The sequence below is a fragment of the Pseudophryne corroboree genome, chromosome 3, assembly GCF_028390025.1.
Source record: "Pseudophryne corroboree isolate aPseCor3 chromosome 3, aPseCor3.hap2, whole genome shotgun sequence".
NCBI classification, from domain to species: Eukaryota; Metazoa; Chordata; class Amphibia; order Anura; family Myobatrachidae; genus Pseudophryne; species Pseudophryne corroboree.
In genome coordinates, this window is record NC_086446.1 from 499,422,666 (window position 1) to 499,442,965 (window position 20,300).

A 20,300-nucleotide genomic window follows, 5' to 3' on the forward strand; every position below is an offset into this window, starting at 1 on the left:
ATTATTGCCCTGCTGACTTTTATGTTTTCTTATTTTCTGCTGTGTTACGGAGTTTGTCATAATAAACATCATTGACTTTTATCCTGGTTGTCGTGGTCACGCCTTCGGGCAGTTATTCTACATGTTACTTACATGTCTAGGGGTCTGATACAACCTCCCAGGTTCCGTTACATCTCAGCCCCTACAACTGAGGTTGCCTCCCGTCAACTCAGGCCCTCAGTTGTGACAGTAAGCACTGACCTAATGAATCCAGCCGGAGACCAGGATCAAGCGGCCAGGCCGATGCAAGAACTGGCAGCCCGACTTGAACATCAGGAGGCTGCACAGGGCCACATCATCCGCTGTCTCCAGGATCTCTCCACACGGCTGGATGGGATTCAAACGACCCTCCGTGGACCTGGCACGTCCGGTGCGTCCACTACAGTGACACCAGCTGTAACCCCACCCACCTTACCCATTTCCAGTCCACATCTTCATCTTCCAACGCCAGCAAAATTTGATGGATCTCCAAGGTTCTGCAGGGGATTTCTCAATCAATGTGAAATCCACTTTGAGCTTCTACCTGGCAATTTCTTCAGTGACCGTACCAAAATTGCCTATATCATCTCCCTTCTCAGTGGCTCAGCCCTTGACTGGGCATCACCTTTATGGGAGAAGTCTGATCCCCTGCTATCCTCCTATACTGACTTTGTAGCTACATTCAGGCGCATCTTCGACGAGCCAGGCCGGATAACATCTGCTTCATCTGAGATTCTTTGTTTACGCCAGGGAACACGTACCGTGGGACAGTATCTTATACAGTTTAAAATCCTGGCATCCGAACTGGCATGGAACGACGAGGCCCTGTATGCTGCATTCTGGCATGGCTTATCAGAACGCATCAAGGATGAGTTAGCTACCAGAGACTTGCCCTCTAAGTTGGATGAGCTAATTTCTCTTTGCACGAAGGTTGATCTACGTTTTAGAGAGAGAGCAACCGAGCGAGGAAGATCATCTACTCCTAAATCTTCTGCTCCTCCTTCTCGTCAACCATCTCCATCCAAGGATGAGCCTATGCAAATTAGTCGTTCCCGTCTATCTCCTGCTGAGCGCCGAAAACGTCTCTCTGAGTCTCTCTGTCTCTACTGTGCAGCTCCGTCGCACACTATCAATGCCTGTCCCAAACGTCCGGGACTCCAGATCCTAGTTCGCCAAGGAGAGGGCCGGCTAGGAGTGATGATCTCCTCTCCATCTCCTCATGACTGTAACCTCCCAGTGTCGCTCCAAATTGCTCAACGTTACAGGAACGTCATTGCCCTCCTTGATTCCGGAGCAGCTGGGAATTTCATAACCGAAGCTTATGTTAAACGGTGGTCCCTACCCACCGAGAGACTGTCCTCGTCCATCTCTTTGACTGCCGTGGATGGCAGCAAGATTTTTGACGCAGTCATTTCCTTAAGGACTCTTCCAGTTCGTCTGAGAGTGGGAGTTCTTCATTCTGAGTATATTTCTTTTTTAGTGATTCCAAGAGCCACACATCCAGTGGTTTTAGGCCTTCCATGGCTCCGTCTCCACAACCCATCAATTGACTGGACGACTACGCAAATACTGGCATGGGGTCCCTCCTGTGCTGAGACTTGTTTAGCCAAAGTTCTTCCTGTTTGTTCTTCCTTCCCCAGGTCAACTGATGTTCCGCCTCCTCCATATCAAGACTTCACGGATGTGTTCAGTAAAGCCTCTGCTGATATCCTTCCTCCTCATAGAGAATGGGACTGCCCAATCGACCTCATTCCAGGGAAGGTTCCACCGCGAGGCCGAACTTATCCGTTGTCTCTGCCCGAGACACACTCCATGGAAGAGTACATCAAAGAGAACCTGGCGAAGGGTTTCATCCGACCATCTTCTTCTCCAGCCGGCGCAGGCTTCTTCTTCGTTAAGAAGAAAGACGGTGGTCTGCGTCCGTGCATCGACTACAGGGGTCTGAACGACATTACCGTCAAGAACCGATACCCTTTACCCCTGATTACTGAGCTCTTTGATAGAGTTAGTGGTGCAACCATTTTCACAAAGCTGGACTTGAGGGGTGCCTACAATCTCATCCGAATCCGTGAGGGTGACGAGTGGAAGACCGCCTTTAACACCCGTGACGGACATTATGAGTACCTCGTCATGCCCTTCGGATTGAGCAACGCTCCAGCAGTCTTCCAGCACTTCGTGAATGAGATCTTCAGGGACATCTTGTACCGCCATGTCGTGGTTTATCTAGACGACATCCTCATCTTTGCTAATAATCTCGAAGATCATCGTTTCTGGGTAAAAGAGGTTCTTTCCCGTCTCCGTGTCAATCACCTCTATTGTAAATTGGAGAAGTGTGTGTTTGAAGTTAAAACCATTCCGTTTCTAGGTTACATTGTGTCCGGTTCCGGACTAGAGATGGATCCTGAGAAACTCCAAGCAATCCAGAATTGGCCTATACCCTTAAGCCTCAAAGGGGTCCAGAGGTTCTTAGGGTTCGCCAATTATTATAGAAAATTTATACGAGACTTTTCCACCATTGTGGCGCCTATCACTGCATTAACCAAGAAAGGTGCTAATCCGTCCAAGTGGTCCGAGGAAGCTACACAGGCCTTTCACCTTCTGAAGCAACGGTTCATCTCTGCACCAGTTCTGAAACAGCCTGACACCGACTCTCCTTTTATCTTAGAGGTAGATGCCTCCTCCGTTGGAGTAGGAGCAGTGTTATCCCAGAGGGCCAAAGATGGACATCTACATCCTTGCAGTTTCTTCTCCCGGAAGTTCTCCCCAGCTGAGCGCAACTATGCCATTGGCGATCAGGAGTTGCTAGCCATCAAGCTCGCTCTGGAGGAGTGGAGATACCTGTTGGAGGGAGCTTCCCACTCAATCACCATACTTACCGACCACAAAAATCTTTTATATCTCAAAGGCGCACAATGTCTCAACCCTCGTCAGGCCAGATGGGCACTTTTCTTTTCCAGATTTGACTTTAAACTCCAGTTCTGTCCGGGTTCTCAGAATCGTAAGGCCGATGCCCTTTCCCGCTCATGGGAGCAAGAAAATGAGTCCGAGTCTGCAGACAAGCATCCTATTATTAATCCGTTGGCATTCTCCACGGTAGGGATGGACTCTACGCCTCCACCAGGGAAAAGTTTTGTTAAGCCAGTTCTAAGGAAGAAGCTCATGCATTGGGCCCATGCTTCCCGTTTTGCTGGACATACAGGCATTCAGAAAACCCTTGAATTTATTTCTAGGTCCTACTGGTGGCCAACTCTGAAAAAGGACGTTATGGAATTTATTGCCTCCTGCCCAAAGTGTGCCCAACACAAAGTCTCCCGCCAGTCGCCTGCGGGGCAACTGGTTCCATTATCTGTTCCCCATCGACCATGGACCCATTTGTCGATGGACTTTGTTTCCGATCTACCTATCTGCAACAAGTTTAATACCATCTGGGTGGTAGTTGACCGGTTCACCAAGATGGCACATTTCATCCCTCTCACCGGTCTTCCGTCAGCTTCCAAGTTGGCTCAAGTGTTTATACAAGAGATCTTCCGACTTCACGGTCTTCCTGAAGAGATCATCTCGGATCGTGGAGTACAATTTGTAGCCAAATTTTGGCGAAGTTTGTGTCAAGCCCTCCAAGTCAAGTTAAAGTTTTCCACGGCTTACCATCCTCAGACCAATGGTCAAACCGAGAGGGTGAATCAGGACTTGGAGGCCTTCCTCCGTATATATGTGTCTTCCTCTCAAGATGACTGGGTTCAACTCCTTCCTTGGGCCGAGTTCAGCCACAACAATCAATACCATTCCTCATCTTCTTCTACACCATTCTTCATTAATTATGGATTCCACCCTAAAGTCCCAGAATTCCAACCGCTTCCCGCAACTTCTGTTCCAGCAGTGGATGTCACCTTGCGTCAGTTTTCAAATAACTGGAAGAACGTCCGCGCAGCCCTGCTTAAAGCCTCATTCAGGTATAAAAAGTTTGCCGATAGGAAGCGTAGAGCGGTTCCTGCTCTCAAGGTGGGTGATCGTGTGTGGTTGTCCACGAAGAATTTGAGGTTGAGAGTTCCCAGCATGAAATTTGCACCTCGCTACATCGGACCCTTCAAGATTGAACAAGTCATCAATCCTGTTGCCTACAGGTTACAGTTACCATCCTTCTTGAAAATACCCAGGACATTTCATGTTTCTTTGTTGAAACCGCTGATCCTGAATCGGTTTCATTCCGCACTTCCTCCAGCTCCCAAAGTTCAGACTCAACGGGGAGTCGAGTACGAGGTGGCCAAGATTTTGGACTCACGTTTCCGTTACGGTCAGTTACAATACCTCATTGACTGGAAGGGCTATGGTCCTGAAGAACGCTCTTGGACCAATGCCTCAGACGTCCATGCTCCTGCCTTGGTCCGAAATTTCCACGCAAAGTTTCCTTTAAAGCCTAAGAAGTGTCCTGGGGCCACTCCTAAAGGGGGGGGTGCTGTCACGATCCGGGTATCTGGACGCCATTACTTACCCTTCAGATGCCTCCTAAGGCTGGCTCAGCATTCCAGGACCGGATCCCGCTGTTTCTGAGTTTCCACATGCAGAATGTCAGAGTGGTGATTTCATCAGCCGCGGCCTCCGCTGTGCCCGCGTGGTTAAATGTGCGCTTGTCAGTCTGGCGTCTCCTGTCTCCTGTGGCCGGCGTCGCCATTACTGTTTCAATTCTCACATGGATTACAAACCAAACTTCCCTCCAAGTGTCTGCATGGGCGCAGCCATCTTGGTTTTTGTCATCTGATCATTTCCACCAATCTGCTGTCTGTATTGTTGATTTGCATAATTGCCTAGCCAACCCCTTCCTTGCTGCAGGTATAAGTAAGCTGTGCCTGAACAAGGAAGGCGTCAGTGCTTTGGTTGTCTAACCTAGTTCCAGTTTGTCTCCCTCCTGTGGTTGTCTTCCAGGTTCCAGCTCCTGTCTCCAGACTTCTGCTATAGAGACCCGCACCAGCATTCCATCTGCGGTGTAGCCTGACTCTCCGATCCATTCTGGACTCACCTGTTTCCAGCTACAGCAATCACCTGCTTCCAGCCGAGCTTCCAGCAGTGTACAACTTCTCTTAAAGGGCCGGTGTCCTTTCTGCAGTTTACCACTCTCCACCGGTATTATTATTTCATCGCTCTCAAGTCAATCACCTGCTTCCAGCCCAGCTTCCAGCAGTGTACAGCTTCCCTTAAAGGGCCGGTGTCCTTTCTGCAGTTTACCACTCTCCACCGGTATTATTATTTCATCGCTCTCAAGTTCGTTTATTATTTAACTGGTTCCAGCCAGTATCCACTCCGTACCAACAACACTCTGGTTCCAGCCAGTATCCACAGCAGCCGTTTTACCTTCAGCAGCCCAGCCTTTCCTGGAACACCAGCTGGTACGATCCTGGGTTCTCTCCATTGCTACAGTCAGGCCTGGTAAGGACTTTCCAACTAGAAGATTATTAGAACTGTCTCACACTACCAGTGCCTGTGGCCCTTGCCACCCTGTAGTACCCAGGAACTGTATTATTGCCCTGCTGACTTTTATGTTTTCTTATTTTCTGCTGTGTTACGGAGTTTGTCATAATAAACATCATTGACTTTTATCCTGGTTGTCGTGGTCACGCCTTCGGGCAGTTATTCTACATGTTACTTACATGTCTAGGGGTCTGATACAACCTCCCAGGTTCCGTTACATCTCAGCCCCTACAACTGAGGTTGCCTCCCGTCAACTCAGGCCCTCAGTTGTGACATGCCAGTCTTTATTATTGGGCTCTAAAGTGTTTCCTAGGTCTCTGATGTATTTTTGGCTAGCAACTAAATCTTTTCTAGGGTCAGGGAATTCAGACACTATGGTCCTTAATTCCATTCGGGTAAACGGGCTATACATGGCGATGTTCCTAACAGGAGTGACTCCTGAAGTGTCCGTTTTCCCATTTGGCACTACTATTACCTTAACAGGATTAATTCTAACAACATCATTCTGTGTAGATTCTGCAGTTTGTGGTGAAATAGTTTCAGCATAGTGTATGGTGCCGTACTTACCCGTTGATACGACCTCACCTGTCCCTCCGCTAGGGGGCTTTGTTACTAATCTTATGGGTTGGGCCGTGCCTACTGTTGTTTCTGATATGGTGGCTGCTAGAGAGAGCGCTGATATTGTTGCCGATTCGTCCTCTTGATCACACTCCTGGGGAAAGTTCAAAACAGGGTACAACTTGCACGGGTTAATACTTGCATTGGTTAATTGGTTAACATTATCTTTAACATTTACACAGTTGCTAAGTGTTTGTTTGTTACACCTTAGTGCGTCATTCTCCGCAACCAATTTCTCTCCTGATATGTATGGTGGCGGTGGGGCCGTGGCTATCAGTTTCCTGATCGAGCCAGATCCCGCCGCCTGAGCCAATCCTCTCTGTATGTCACCCTCCTGTTGCCACAACTGCAAATAATCATAATGCTTGATTCGTCTCTTTGCTGATTTAATGAGACATATCCTTCTCCTTAAATTCGTTAACACTTCTGTGCTGAAGCTACCTACTCTTGGGAATTTCTCCCCGTCATGTACTGTCATTCTCTCCCATTCATCACATAAAGCTTCTGTGTGACTTCCGTACTTTTCACACATTACGTACCTTGCCGACCCGACTGGTCGGTTTATAGAATCAACCCGAACCGAGGTTGATCGCCCCCTTCCTGAACAACTGGCCCCCATAATTTGCAGGTGTTACGGAACCTTACAAAAAACCAAGATATTCACGATAGGTTGGCGGTGAAGTTTACCGAGCACCTCACTCACTCGCCCACGCCGACCAATACGACCTGATCACACTGATATAGTGCTGGCGTACTCGACCCAGGGCCCCTATTAACCTTTGTTTACTGGAACATGTGAGTGTGATCCGCAGAGCATTAACCCTTTCCAGTAAAGGTGTGGTTGTCAGATAGTTCCTGAGTGACCAGTGAACTTCCCTTTTTGAAAAAATAAAAAATTACACAAATCACGTTAGAATGTACAAATAGCGTTTATGACCTTCGTACACAAATAGTACCGGTCAGGTTTACTAATGCACACAATTACGTGCGGTACAATCGTTCAGCACATAAGCAACTAATCTTATGTACGGAGCGACCAGCGGAATCGAAAATTGCGGCTGCGAATTCCTTCAGCAAGAGCTTGTATGGCCTATATGGGTGTTGCACCAACCCTTTTTTTGGTGTTGTGCCTGTGGACTCTATAGCGGACTTCCTTGTCTGCTGTACCTAGACCTCCTGGTCTGTTATGACCTCCTGGTCTGCTACAGTATGACCTCCTGGTCTGCTATACTCTAATGCTCAAATTTTATGTTTAACCAAGGATGCCTCCCTAGCCACCGTGCATGTCACTTACACGTATGTACCTCACGAGAACTCGATGATTTCTTTTGGTTCAATCCTCAAAATTGTAAAAACAAACACTCACTCACCACATATACACTTTTGTTTCTATTTCTGCGCAGAAATTTCTCTTTAGACCAGATGTGTTACAAATTAGGAGAAGGATCTGTTAATTTAAATTTCGAATTTAAAATAGATTTGCGCTACTTATCGCCTGTTGCGCTATTTATCGCCTGTTGCGTTACTTATCGCTTGTTGCGCTATTTAAAAATCAACACTATCGTGTGACTTGAGTTACGTGGGCGTACCCAGACGCTCCGTTGTGTAATTTACGCTGCGTGCGTCGGCCCTTTGCGTACGCGAGTCTCTCCCTTTGTTAGAGACACGTGTACACCAGTCTTTGTCCACCGTAACACAACTAACACGTTTATCAATGTAGATGATCCTCGATCATCTACCGCACACCACACCAATCTCTCCTTTTACCTTTAGGTAGAGCTGTGTGTATTTCTATACCTTAACTGTATTACCTTTACTCTTTAACTATGAAATAGCGGCAAATCTCTCTTAGTACGTTTATCAATTATACAATGGCAAACAGGAGAGTGATATATGAAAATACACGAATGAAAAGAAATGCAGATATGCGTGCGTGTGTACGCAAGACAGAAATAAACAGTTTTAAAAAGACACTATCGTTTTGTTCTTACCTCCGGTCTCGGATTCCTTCAGCACCCTTTACTAAGCGAAGCAGACGCTTATCCAAACAGCACTACGAGGAATATGACCTCCCGCCCTTTGCTGCTGGATAATGTCTGCTGAAATTACCTAGTGCAGATATGTGAAGGACGGGCGAGCCGCCAATTGATAAAGCTAAATATTTATCTTATATAAAACCCTTTATGAGGTCTAAGAACACTGTACGTTATTCACGTATGGAGTACCGTAAGGGTACGCTCGTTGCGTAGCAATCGCTTAGCCGTAGTCGAGACGCTCAAGCGTCATGTTCGCTCACGGCCAAGAGATCACAGGCAGGCACGCTATTGGCTGCCGTCTAACGTAATGATTCGCTATAGCGTAGCGGACGCTCGGGACCACGAGGAGATCACCAGCGGCGCTGACGCTCACAATGTTAAACCTTTATATCTAAACCATAAACAATGTAATATGCTGTAAAGCCTTAGTGTAGAGATAGGGTGTAGATGCAACCTAGTGTAACCTTATTAACTTAAAAGCTGTTTGAGCGTCACCGACGCTCTGTGAATACTTAACACTACAAGAAATACACAGATACCTGGGCTTAGGGTCCAACGCCTAATATATATATATATTATGAATGATATACTTGCAAAAGAATTAACACAATACAAGTCATACACTACAATATAACATAGACTACCTAACCAGATAACTACACAGGAAATACAATACAATACAATTATGTTTTAAGGGAAAATAAGAGAGAAAGAGGAGAAGAGAGAGAGAGAGAAATGGCTCACAATAACAGTAAGAACAATATGATTGCGGAGAAACACTTACGCACAAGGGGAACGATCGCATGCGCCTCTGGACATCCAGCTCCCGATTTTCAGCAATGATAACCGTTGAAGAGTGAGCTGGATGTGATCGGCTTGTCTATTTATGCCCCACACACAATACAATTCAATGGTCCCTACAATCTCATTGTTCATTGGACATAGGAATTCGGCTTCGCACTATAACAAAAGGTCATAGGTTGATTCATACAGGTGGGCTGTGACGATTTCCAACAGCTCAGGTGGGTGGGATACTGGGTTTCCCGCCGCATGGCTAAGTAAGAGCAAATAATAGTAAATGGACATAAACTTCTTATGTCCATAACTATTCGCACGAGCGATTAATCCGCTCCAAACCAACACCGGAATATTGCTAATTAAATACTCTTCCGATGGGTACTAAACACCACTGTATGACTCCTGTTAGACCCTTCGTACAATACAAAGAGGGATCCCTCTGTCCAGGAACATGCTATATTAACTAAACTTTCAGAATCTATCAAAGGGACCATGATCTACAAAATACATTATATAGTTAAAATATGTAACGATTGAGTCGCACGCTACGATCACATAAACTCTACCGTAAATACGCATACCGTGCGCCTGCGGGTGCCCGCGACTGTGAGTATGCGCACGCACGGGAGAGCGTACGCATGCGCAGCGCGGACGTGTATGAGGTGCAAATATGGCAGTGTGTATAGAGATATTTTTCTGACTTTGACAGTAATCCCATATGGGGACTTTGCAGTAATGGCGGCAGTGGCAAACCCCCAGAGCCGGCGGCAGAGGCCACAGCGGGCGAGAGGCACCACACAGACCTGTTAGTGCTTTGAACTGTAATAATAGCGGCAAAGGCCGCAGCTGACAGGGGACGCCACTCTGGTCCATCCAGGCGCTGAGAGCGCAGCAATGGCGGTGGAGGCCGCCATGGGCTAGAAACGCCATTCCACTTATAAGAGTTCCTTGTGACAGCATCTGCAGACTGGCAGAGAGGAGATATGAATTAAGGATGTTTAGCAGCATGATTGAGACCCGGCCCTGGAACGCTGAGCCAGCTTCAGGAGACACCTGAAAGGTAAATAATGGTGTCCTGTAACCCGGATCGTGACACCCGTGTGTCAACAGTGACCCCCACGTCGCATGTGGCAATTCTCAAATTGCCATATTTGTGGAATTGGCCGGCAGCGTTGTGACAAAGTGGTGGCAAGCGGTGGTATGATAAGTGTTTGTTTTTATCTAAGAACTTAAGTGAATGTGGTAATAATTCCATGAGCGGAACATCCACTTCACCAGAATCAGAACTCAGAGCTTTATTATAATTTTAAAATCCACACAGTGAGTTGCAATCTCTGTTCCCCTCCCCTTCTCTTGTTTTTCTTTACTATTTTATTTTGGTGAAAATGAGATCAAAGATGACCAAGTCTAAGCATCTGATGAAGGATGGCAAACTTGGGCGTGTGAATGATGCATCGGCCTGTGCTGCTGAGACAGTAGGGGATGTATTGCGCACTGGACTGTTACGTACTGCGGGTAGTAATGGTGCCATGCTGATTTCTGATGTGGACTCTGTTATCGACGCGTGGTCTGTGCATATGGCCTTGGACAAATATTCGCTGACTGATATCAAGTATGGGAAAGATACAGAGCATCATGATGGCTGCAAACCTGTGCTTGGGAATGATAAATCGGCCTGGGCTGCTGAGACAGTAGGAGATGTATTGCGTACTGGTCTATTACATACTGAGGGTAGTAATAGTGCGACGCTGGATTCTGATGTGGACTCTGTTATTGATGAGAGGCCTTCTGTGGCTGCCTCAAATGTGGATCTTATCCCCCCGTTCCTGGAAACTGTTGGAGCTGCGTGCTGGACAGGGAGAAAGTGTTCCAGTGCATGAGAGGAGAGAGAGATAGGGCCTGCCAGTGCTGCACACCTGGTGCAGAGGGAGAGTTCTATGGCAGAAACGAGTTCTGCAAACCGAGTAGCTGAGAGAATGTAAGCTACAAATTGCATCGCGACAAGAAAGTGATTGCTCGTGATACCATGAGACCAGGGAGGTCACCGTTAACCCTTGCCTGGATCAAGGCCCTAGTATGACGGACTATGGGAACTTGGACAGTACTGCAAATACCCAGTGGAGGTCGGGCACCTCATATCTACACTGAAGGTCCTGACCTGAATAAGTATCTACAGAGTGCAATTACATCTATGAAGACATATCCAGACTGGGCAACCCTTATGCAGCTGGTGCAACAGTTCCTTGCCGAACGCCAAGCAGCTCTAAAACGTAAGGCTGCCAGGGAGGAAAGGCAAGCTGACCGCCTATACCAGCTGGAGCCGGCTAGGCTTAAAAGTCAGTCCGCAGGCAAAGACTCTCCTGTTAGCAAGCCCTGGTCAGAGGATTCCACTGTGTTGCAACGGGACGGAGGCAGCCAACCAAATGCCCGCTGTGTTTTGGAGAATCAGCTGGCTTTGAACAGTACAACAGATTCTAGATAGAGGGCTGACACCTCTGCCAGTACCAGGGAGATGGCAGAAAGTACTGCAGCCGGGGAGGCTGCAGGGCAACCAACCGAGACAGCGTCGGAAAAGCAATGTGGGTATGGCCCAGATGACCTGTTTTCCAGGATGAGTACGGATGAGCTAATTAAAGACTATCAGCTGCAGGGTCTTGCCTGCAGTGACAATACCTGCAGCGAGATGCTCAGGCAGCTCTGGCAGGTAGAGGAGAGCGAGTGCCATGCCTTCAGCCAGTATAGAATCTCATTTCTGTGGTTAGGTCCCAAGGTGAGTCCTGGATACCTGCTGCATGTGCTGGAGGAATGTTTTGAAGACACATGGAGAGAGGCACGCAATTTTAGGAAGCTCGATACCCCATTCTGGCACGATCACTGTCGCAGAGTGGATGATGAAAGGGGTTCACTATGGCATGCCGGCGGTCGGGCTCCCGGCAACCAGCATACCGGCGCCGGGAGCCCGACCGCCGGCTTACCGACAGTGTGGCGAGCGCAAATGAGCCCCTTGCGGCACGGTGGCGCGCCACGCTATTTTAATCTCCCTCCAGGGGGTCGTGGACCCCCACGAGGGAGAATATGTGTCGGTATGCCGGCTGTCGGGATCCCGGCGCCGGTATACTGTGCGCCGGGATCCCGTCAGTCGGCATACTGAAGACCACCCGATGAAAGACGTCTGCGAAAGCTTCTTTTATCAGTAGAAGCAGTAGTCAAGCCTGCAGGGGTGCCTAAAGAGGAACAGGTATCCCCAACATCTACAGTCAGTGTGGACTATGTTACGGAGTGCTCACATCCCAAGGTGCAGTGTACCCTACTGGGAGGAGCTGTTGGTGTGAACAGCATACTACCAACGTCTGCGCAGAATTTGCAGCTGGAAGAGGCTGATTTCCAGGAGAACCCAATTGTGGAGGAAATTATGTCGACAAGAGAGGTGGGAGTGTCGGATATTATTCCCAAGAATGTGTTCATGAGAACTGACTTTGGACAATTGATATCACAACCTGTGCCTGACATTTCTAAATCTGTGGAAAAACGTGAATGATCTCAGGTAGTATGTGATCATGCTAAACCTTGCAATGGTATTGCTCTGTGTACAGTATCTGTAATGCTATGTGATACTGCTGGATCTTGCACAGAAGTGACTCTGGGTCAAAACGTAATGCCCTGTGAAAATTTAGCATTTTCTACTGTGAAAAAAACCTTGTGATAAAACCAGTGAAATGAACTGCATTGCTGCAGGAACTAACCCTTCTTTTCCTCAGGGGACACCTGCTGATCCGCACAACATTAATGACAATGTATGTAATGCTGAGACTGTTACCAACCAGTGTGTACTAGAAGATAACTCTTTGTCGTTACACAGGGCTGAATCTATAGTCAGAAAGTGCATGCCCTGATATAGAGTTGTGTGGGGTGCAGTTAGCAGATTATGTTCCACCTGTATCAGTAGTTGGTTTGAAGGCTGTATGCAACAATGTGTCCCGCGCCATCCCGATTAATGTGACAGGATGTAACCCTGTTTGTCCACAGGCATCTTACCATGAGGTAGGGATAGGGCACCCTTTCCCATATGTGTGCTACCCAACCTGCCTAAGAGTGAGGTACTTGAATCTGGTTTGGGGCGAACGCACTCCACCTACATGAAGGATAGTGATGTCATTACTGATACTGCAACGTCGCCAGCTTTTCTTGCTATCACCAGTCTCCCTCAGGTCCCGGGTAATCCGGATAACATGCCAATGTCTATGTGTAGGGACAAGGAAATGACTCCCTGTATTGTTGAGACAGCTCAGGTTGATTTGCAGGTACAGCAGGACCAAGATGAAATGTAAATGTTTGTGTCCAGGGAGGGCAGTGAATCCAGGTGTTGAGGAAAGTGCTCAAATTGATTTGCAGGTACTGAGGGGCTCTGAAAACATGGAAATGTCTATGTGTAAAGGAGGGGCAATGATTCTTTGTATTGATGAAAATGCTTGTGTTGTGTTGCAAGTACCCCAGGATGATGCACCAAGTCAGGATAATAATGGGGATGATGTATTGTCTTGTACCCGTGTTACCAGTAATTCTGATGATGCATGTATCAATGTAGGAAATAATGTGTCTGTCGGGGGTGCTGCCAGCATCAGAATCAGCTTTATTGGCCAGGTTTACTTGCGTATACTAGGAATTTGTCTTCGGTTTGCTATACAACAGCCAAGTAGGTAACAGACTCCACAAGATCCCAGTCTTGTGGAGATGGGGCAGAGTGACAAAAGCCGTAGCTGTGACGCAGCTACAACACATGCAATAATAGCAGAGATAGCAACACAGGGAGCATAGTGTATGAAAGAGTGTGTTCCCATCACAAAACACATATTTGCCCACTATAGCAAGGAAGGGCAACCAGCTGACCCTGACTTAGCATCTGTAAGGACGCAGAGCAGTCAGACAGGCTGGGGAGATAAATCAGGAAGAATTTCTCTTAGAATGAGACATTTAAGTGACAATCCCAATGTCCTAGATATACCCCAAATGTGTACAAATGTGTCTGATGCAAGTCAGACCCCAATCACCCCCCTTGGCCCTGGCGCTGAGCAGCTAGCAGAGGGTGGCGTCGGTCAGAGTGAACTTAATAGATTGTCTGGAGACAATGGGAAACTCTTGAGATGGAATCTCACCTTGCAGCAGTATATCTTTACCATCCAGCACAGAAAGGGTTCTCAACACACTAATGCAGATGGTTTATCACGGCAAGGTGAACAAGTAGCGCAGCAATGAGTCGGTGATGTGGGTCACCGTCCCTTGTGTGCCATTTGTTGGGGCAGATGTCATGTTTAAATACAGAAAGGAGGATCAGAAATTATATGTGATCTAAGGTGTGGTGATTACCTGCAGGAATAATCACCAATAATGTTTTCAAGTGACTGTATACATATACTTTTGTATTCTTTCAGCTTCAATGTGACACAATGGCTGACAGGTAATGTCCTACATTTAACCTCCATACATCCAGGCTGGGGGAGATCTGCAGACGATAAAGTTTGAGATGACATGTGCAATGACCAGACCAGAGGCTATAAACTCTGATAAGAGGGAGAATTGTATATTGTCCAAAATATAAATGATCTGTGGTCTGGGATCCTGACATGACCATTGTAAAAGAGAATTGCATTTCTACATCAAAAGCAGATATTGCCAAGCTCTGGACATTGAGGTCTGATAGGCCCAATTAGTTTGTTATGTCAACAAGGGGGGGGGCTCTGTAAACAGACCAGGGAAGGGTGACCAAATGTCCTGATGGGAATGCAGGAGTCCTGTTTCCTGGCTAATGTCATAAACCTCTAAAACATCACATCCACAACTCCAGGCTTAGGAAGATGTGACACCCCCCCAGGGCCCAGATCTCACTTTCTTTGAAAGAGATTCCTACAGTATGCCTTTGGGCTACACCCCTTACCTTCCCCCTTGCCAAGCACCAAGTATGTAAAACTGGTGTATGTGTAGTGTCTAGCAGGGAAGTAGTTAAAAATCTCAAGGGAGGGGTCGAGCTGAAGACTATATCTGTCTCCCTCACGGGGACAGAAAGGGGGTAATTCCAAGTTGATCGCAGCAGGAATTTTTTTAGCAGTTGGGCAAAACCATGTGCACTGCAGGGGGGCAGATATAACATGTGCAGAGAGAGTTAGATTTGGGTGGGTTATTTTGTTTCTGTGCAGGGTAAATACTGGCTGCTTTATTTTTACACTGAAATTTAGATTGCAGATTTAACCCACCACACCCAAATCTATCTCTCTCTGCACATGTTATATATGCCCCCCCCCCCCACCCCCTGCAGTGCACATGGTTTTGCCCAACTGCTAACAAATTTCCTGCTGCGATCAACTTGGAATTACCCCCAAAGTGTAATCTCTTGGGACTCAACACTGTTGGAGATTACCGGAGCTATTCTGTGAGTAAGTGAGCTAGGTTTTCTGTATGTTTAGTTCCTTTCATTTATTGAGATGGCTGTTAATCTTTGTAACCTTTTTGTAAGTAAAGCTCTGAAGTATTATTGAAATTAAACATCTAATTTTAGTTCTGATTCCGTGATTCTTATCAACTCAGGGCCCGTATGGCTCATGTCTACCTACTTTTTTAAGTATTGCAGTGTGTGTGTGACAGGTAGAAGTGAAGGCTACCTTGCGTTTATACGCTAATTTCCTCAGGTCCAATCACATATTATTGGGGAAGAGGCAGGGAGAAGTTGGTTAGAGCTGGAGGTAGAGGCAAGGAGATGTTGGGGTAGGCAATAGAGGGGCTAAGGACAGACAATGCTAGGGATAGGGAGTGGGTAAGTGCAGACAACAGCTGGGGCAGAACTAGGGGTAGGGAAGGGGGTAAGTGTAGACAGCAGTTGGGATAGTGCTGAGGGGAAGGGAGGGGCTAAAGGCAGGCTGTGCTGAGGGTCTAAAGGTAGACAGCTGGGATAGTGCTGGTGGGTAAGGGGCAGGCAGTACTAGGAGTAAGGGGGATGCAAGGGTGGGTAGTAGCTGGGGCAGTACTTGGGGGTAAGGAGGAGGAAAGGGTAGGCAGCCATACTATAACAGCACAAAGCTGTATGAATGAGGGGCAGCCTACACAGTGACGTGACGGGGAATAAATGTTATGTGTAACATGATCGTAGCACTCCATGGGTAACAGACAACTTGGATTGCCCTAACACACTCCACTGACCTTCAGACCAGCACCGCCGACACCTGCCGCAAGCACAGTATGCAGCACAATAATGAGGCAGCAGGGATCCTGGCACACTGTGCACAGAGTGGGCACGCAGCACAGAGCAGTTTGAGCACACACAGTAGCACACCCTGATCCTGTCCCCAATCACTCCCTGTTCCTGAGTCCATGCGGTCTAATCTCATTTTGACTACATTTTAGTATTGGTACATCGCATCCTGTGTGTGTGCAGCCTACACGTCACACAGTTCAGGCAGGGGTGGTTTAAGAGAGAGTCTGTAGGCAGGCTCTGTGTGGGCCCCTTCCTCTTTGGTAGCACAATAGACTTCTATGCATGCTGCACCATCTGCTCCCAAACCTTGTCTGCATATTGGAGGTGATTCAGACCTGATCGTATATTAGCACATCTACAATCAGTTTCTCTGACATGCAGGGGGACGCCCAGGACAGGGCTAGTCTGCCCCGCATATCAGGCCCTAACCCCGCTACACGGGTGCAAAAGCCTTGCACGCCGGCAATTCTTTCGCACCCTCCAAGTAGCTTCCTACCTGCGCAGCTTAGCTGTGCTGGCAGGCGGCTACCCGGTGCGTTCTGGGTCGCAGTGGCTGTGTGTGACGTCATGTAGCCGCCGCGGCCCGCCCCCACAACAGTCCGGACACGCCTGCGTTGTCCGGACCGCGCCCCACCAACGGTGTTCAAATACCATTGGCACGCCCCCTCCTGGCCTGCGACCGCCTCTGCCTGTCACTCAGGCAGAGGCGATCGCACCAGTGAGATGCTTTTGAATCTCACTGGGTGCATACACTGCGCGTGCGCACAATCAAAAGGGCTTCAGGCTGTGATCACTGTTGTAGCAGCGATCGGTCTGAATTAGGCTCATTGCACCTACAACCTCTCTATATACTGCACTTTCACCTTCTTTATATACTGCACCTACTCCTCCTCTGCATGATGCTCCTGAAGAGAACTTTTTATGTATTGTGAACCTTGCTAAACCAACAGAAGAAACCAGAACTACATGGCTGAAGTTTCTCTGCAAAATGGGATTGTCCTGGGGGATAAGGAGTTAACTGTCACAGATTCCCATGCACAGGGAGGGAGGGGGCAATGTAGCACATTCCAGGAAGCTGTGGCAGACAGTACTGTGTGTGCATGGGATCAGTACTAAACCCCGCTGGACGGGATTCCGGCGGTCGAAATCCCGACCACACAATCCCGACAGGGGTGGTGAGCGGAACGCAGCCCCTTGCGGGCTTACCACGCTGTGGGCACGGTGCCTAGCTACGCTCGGCACACTAATTTATTCTCCCTCTATGGGTGTCGTGGACACCCACAGAGGGAGAATATGTCGGGATTGTGCCGGTCGGTATTTTGACTGGCGGGATTCCGTCCGGCGGGATCTTGTTGCCTCCCGTGTGCATTGCTTCAGTTCAGTACACGTACAGCAGAGACCCATGACCAGTCAGTCGGAGCTGGAAACGGAGAGCAGCAGAGTATACAGTAGCTGGGTTGCTTAGCCCAAGGTGTTGTTGTCTGTGTTAGGCACAGAGGCACTGCCAGGGGCAAGAAGAGATCGACAATGCAGCATGCTCCCGCTATAGTGTCTTCCCCTCCCAGGACTGTAGTAACGGAGAAAACTCTGTCTCTCCCGGAGAACTGTGTGCCCTGCGCTGCCTGCTGGTTCAGGCTGAATGTGTACAGTATGTCACAGCACAACAGACAGAGCCAGTGTGACTGGGAGTTACCTTAGTTTGTTCCACATTGCGCATTTTGGCCCTCATTCCGAGTCGTTCGCTCGTTCTTTTTTTTCGCATCGCAGTGAAAATCAGCTTAGAGCGCATGCGCAATGTTCGCACTGCGACTGCGCTAAGTAATTCTGCTATGAAGAAAGGATTTTTACTCACGGCTTTTTGTTCGCACCGGCGAACGTAGTGTGATTGACAGGAAATGGGTGTTACTGGGCGGAAACACGGCGTTTTATGGGCGTGTGGCTGAAAACGCTACCGTTTCCGGAAAAAACGCAGGAGTGGCCGGAGAAACGGGGGAGTGTCTGGGCGAACGCTGGGAGTGTTTGTGACGTCAAACCAGGAACGACAAGCACTGAACTGATCGCACAGGCAGAGTAAGTCTGGAGCTACTCTAAAACTGCTAAGTTTTTTTTGTTCGCAATATTGCGTAAACTTCGTTCGCACTTTTAAGATGCTAAGATACACTCCCAGTAGGCGTAGACTAAGCGTGTGTAACTCTGCTAAATTCGCCTTGCGACCGATCAACTCGGAATGAGGGCCTTTGTCTGTGTGCTCTACTGGAACAGTGGACCAGGTGGAGGGTGATGTGAACGTCGGCGTGGGCGCTGTTGTTGTTCCTCAGTTCCGGGGGCGGAGAGAGGATGGGCTGTGCAAAATCCACTGGACGCGCTCCACTGATATTGGCTACAGTTAATGATTGAGGTCTACCTCACCTGGCTGGCTCCTCCTCCACTTTTGCAGCCGGGCGAGGGAGACATCAATCATTAACTGTAGCCAATATCAGTGGAGCGCGTCCCAGGGGACCCACCCTTTCTGAAAAATTGAGTCCCTGGTCTTCAGTATCGCATTTGCGAATACTGAGATCGTTTTTGCGGACAAATGGGAGCAGATTGAGACGCTGGTTTTGGGCCTGAGGGGCAGATGTATTAAGCCTGGAGAAGTGATAAAGCAGTGATAAGCGCGAGGTGATAACGCACCAGCCAATCAGCTCCAATATGTAAATTGAGTTAGGAACGAATTGGCTGGTGCATTATCACCTTCCACTTATCACTGCTTTATCACTTCTCCAGGCTTAATACATCTGCCCCTGAGTCTCTATTCATAAACTCATCCACAGTCTGTCTTAAGTTTTGCGTCTCTTTCTCATTGCGGGCTAGCTTCGTAGAAATATTTGAGATAATTCCCTTAATGGAAGTAACCCAATCAGGTTCAGCCCCGCTATTCTGGGAAGATGCACTGCCCTAAGTACCCAGTAGTGAGCCCCCTGGTGAAGAGGAACACTCCGCTGTACAAGAAACACACTCCTTGCCTGACATAATGTAAATGTGACAGCACACACACACAGGAAAAGTTTAAGTACAATTAACCCCCAAAGAGCGCTTCAGGGAGACAGTTATTTGGAGCCAGCCCCCACCACACCCTTATTGCTAATGCCAAGCTTAGCCGGGTCGCAGACTAAGTACCCTCATAGGGGACTTAACACACTAAGAATCGCTCCCCACCTGCTATGACCCACTGGTACCGCTGCACGTCCCTGTCAGTCAACGTCTGTGTCCACTGCAGAGGGAAAATGGCGCTGAAGAGCTGCTGGATCCTCTCATAATGAAGGCCCCGCCCCTTCAACGGCGTGGTCTTCCCGCTTTTTTAATACTGGCTGAGGTAATCTGGTGCTTAAAATAGAGAGAAAACCGTTTTAAGGCTATTTTTGCCAGTGTGGGTACTGTGTACAGTGTACTGAGACGCAGCTGTGTACTGTGTCTGGAGACACAATCGCCCTGGTTAGAAGCCATGCGTCTCCGTACCCTAATGCCGCCATAATGGCCTACGACCTGCTAGTCGGCACGCCGACTTAGTATTCACCACTCTTCTTTCTTATGGCTCTGTTAGGGGTGGCGGCGTGCTGCAGGAATGTACGCTCGCCATGGTGGGGCTTGCGAATAGTTCCCTCAGGAGCTCAATGTCCTGTCAGCGTGGAACGGGACCATTAACCCTTCAAGAGGTTGGGCCATCCATCGATGGCACAGCATAAACATTTTTTTTTTTTTTTTGGGGGGGGGGGCGAGGTGATGGGACTCCGAGCATAGTCCCGCCCCGGGGTTGTGATTGAAGTGCAGCTTCTGATGAAAGACTGCCCAGAAGGAAATGTTCCCTGAACAGGTGGAGTCTGGTCGAAGCTGAAAAAGAGGTCACAGTTGAGAGGAAAGGGCCAGGGGCAATGCAGTGTGTTGAAAGGTCATCCTGTGATGGGCGATGTTCGAATGGAAACTAAGAAAATGGTTATGGCTAAAACCAAGTTGGAAAAAGGACCTCTGATATTGCCAGGGGAGGAGCTAGGGCCAAACAGGGTACCCGAAATGTAGCCTTGGTGGCTTGCTTCGCTCACCACGCTTCGGGCTCAGTGGCTCACTTTGCTTGCCACTGGGTTACT